The following is a 2,854-nucleotide window of genomic DNA, read 5'->3' as shown; positions in this document are numbered from 1 at the left end:
TGTTTACGAAGAAAATGATTAATACACAAAAGATCCGTTTTATAAATATCTTCTGTTTTTGTCTAAAACATTATTTGATTTTCCTCATATTTTCCGAAAAAACTGCAAAAAACCGGAAATTTGACAATTTTTACCGTTATTTTTCAAGATCCCGTTATTTGCGCCAACTTTGGCTATTTCTCCCGTAATCAGGACCCAAAAAGACGTCAATATGGAAAGTTGGAAAAAAATTTGCGGTAGGAGCTAAACGGAAGTTTATCCCAAAGGGCATAGGGGAACAAGCCTGGGAAAACTGCCCCAGGCGATATTGCAAAATTTTAGATGAGGATTGGTAGATAGGAACCTAATCGATAAGAATTCCAATTTTCAAATATTTTGATCCGCTGGTTTACGAGTAATCTGCCGGAACTAAAGAACATATCACTTGATGTATCTTCCCTTCGGTGGTTCTTGAGAAAACTTTTTTGATGCCAATAATTTTTGTGTTAACCTTCAAGAATGTCAGCCAATCTTTGGATTTTTACCATTCTTATAAGATAACAAAAATCGCGATTCAAATTTTCAAAAAATTGATTCAAGACTTTCCAAGTCTGACAACACCGCCAATTTTTTACAGTTTGTGTGTCCTATAACCATCTACTTCATATAAAATATTCATAATTTTTCGAGTGGTGCAACAGTGTTAAACAAACAAAAAACTGAAGAATTTATTTCTGGAAGGGTAGGAATAGAGTCAATAAAATATATTTGGCTTGTAAATAGTTAGTTCTAAGACCAGAATTATTATCAAAGAGTAAAGTTTTTAATATTATGGGTGAAAAGTGGTCCGAATTATAAAATTTTAGGACCCTGTCCTAGTCTAGTCCCCAAAGCTTCGAATTTCATATCCTTCCTGGACAGAGATTTCATAAGAAATCCTTTGAGCATGGATGTCCAACAAATACTTTATTTATGTGATTCTAAAGAATTCGCGGCCCAAAGAGGATTATTTAATATGCAAGATTTCGGCACCGTTGTTATTGCGCGAAATTGTTAACAATTTGTTATCATGCTCCGGATATTAAAGCTTTCAAATTACTATCTTGCTTTTTAGAATAACGATGGTACCGAAAGGATTAGATTCGTGCAAAAGTATGTAACATGTAGAAGGAAGCGTTTCCGACCCTATAAACTATATATATTCTTGATCGGGATCACCAGCCGAGTCGATCTAGCCATGTCCGTCTGTCCGTCTGTCTGTCTGTCCGTCTGTCTGTCTGTATGAACGCTGAGATCTCGGAAACTATAAAAGCTAGAAGATTGACATTTTGAATGCAGATTCTAGGAGTTTCTACGCAGCGCAAGTTTGTTTCAAAAGGGTGCCACGCCCCCTCTAACGCCCACAATCGCTTATATACGATTTTAAAAATTTCAATATTTTGGAAAAGTAAAAATGCAGTTTTATTGTGTTTATCAATACCTATCGAGATGTAGAAGAAATTTTTTAAATCGGACCATTCGTTAAAAAGTTACGGCGGATCAAAGTTTTTCTCCATCTCCTTCGCACTCCCTTTAGCTGAGTAACGGGTATCTGATAGTCGGGGCACCCGACTATAGCGTTCTCTCTTGTTATACCCGTTACTCGTAGAGTAAAAGGGTATATTGTATTCGTGCAAAAGTATGTAACAGGTAGAAGGAAGCGTTTCCGACCCCATAAAGTATATATATTCTTGATCAGGATCACTAGCCGAGTCGATCTAGCCATGTCCGTCTGTCCGTCTGTCCGTCTGTCTGTCTGTCTGTCTGTCTGTCTGTCTGTCTGTCTGTCTGTCTGTCTGTCTGTCTGTCTGTCCGTCTGTCCGTATGAACGCTGAGATCTCGGAAACTATAAAAGCTAGAAGATTGACATTTTGCATGCAGATTCTAGGAGTTCCTACGCAGCGCAAGTTTGTTTCAAAAGGGTGCCACGCCCCCTCTAACGCCCACAATCGCATATATACGATTTTAAAAATTTCAATATTTTGGAAAAGTAAAAATGCAGTTTTATTGTGTTTATCAATACCTATCGAAATGTAGAAGAAATTTTTTAAATCGGACCATTCGTTAAAAAGTTACGGCGGATCAAAGTTTTTCTCCATCTCTTTCGCACTCCCTTTAGCTGAGTAACGGGTATCTGATAGTCGGGGCACCCGACTATAGCGTTCTCTCTTGTTATACCCGTTACTCGTAGAGTAAAAGGGTATACTAGATTCGTGCAAAAGTATGTAACAGCTAGAAGGAAGCGTTTCCGACCCCATAAAGTATATATATTCTTGATCAGGGTCACTAGCCGAGTCGATCTAGCCATGTCCGTCTGTCCGTCTGTCCGTCTGTCCGTCTGTCTGTCTGTCTGTCTGTCTGTCTGTCTGTCTGTCTGTCTGTCTGTCCGTCTGTATGAACGCTGAGATCTCAGAAACTACAAAAGCTAGAAGGTTGAGATTTCCCACACATATTCTTTGGCTTCCTACGCAGCGCAAGTTTATTTTAGCCGAGCGCCACGCCCCCTCTAACGCCCACAATTGCCCACTAACGATTTTAAAATGGGTCCTGCGCCCACATCTTTAAAGATTTTCGAGAAGTATAAATGCAATTTTGTTGTGTATATTTATACCTATCGAAATGTAGAAGACATTTTTCAAATCGGACCATTCATTAAAAAGTTATACGCAATCAAAAATTATATATCTATCTCCCTCGCACTCCCTTTAGCTGAGTTACGATTATTAGTCGGGACACCAACCCGACACAGCGTTCGCACTCCCTTTAGCTGAGTGACGGGTATTAGATAGTCAGGACAACAACCCGACTATAGCGTTCTCTCTTGTTTTATTTGTAT

Source organism: Drosophila takahashii, chromosome 3R (assembly GCF_030179915.1).
Source record: "Drosophila takahashii strain IR98-3 E-12201 chromosome 3R, DtakHiC1v2, whole genome shotgun sequence".
Classification (NCBI taxonomy): domain Eukaryota; kingdom Metazoa; phylum Arthropoda; class Insecta; order Diptera; family Drosophilidae; genus Drosophila; species Drosophila takahashii.
The sequence above is the reverse complement of the archived record's forward strand: the minus strand, read 5'-3'. Positions refer to the sequence as shown.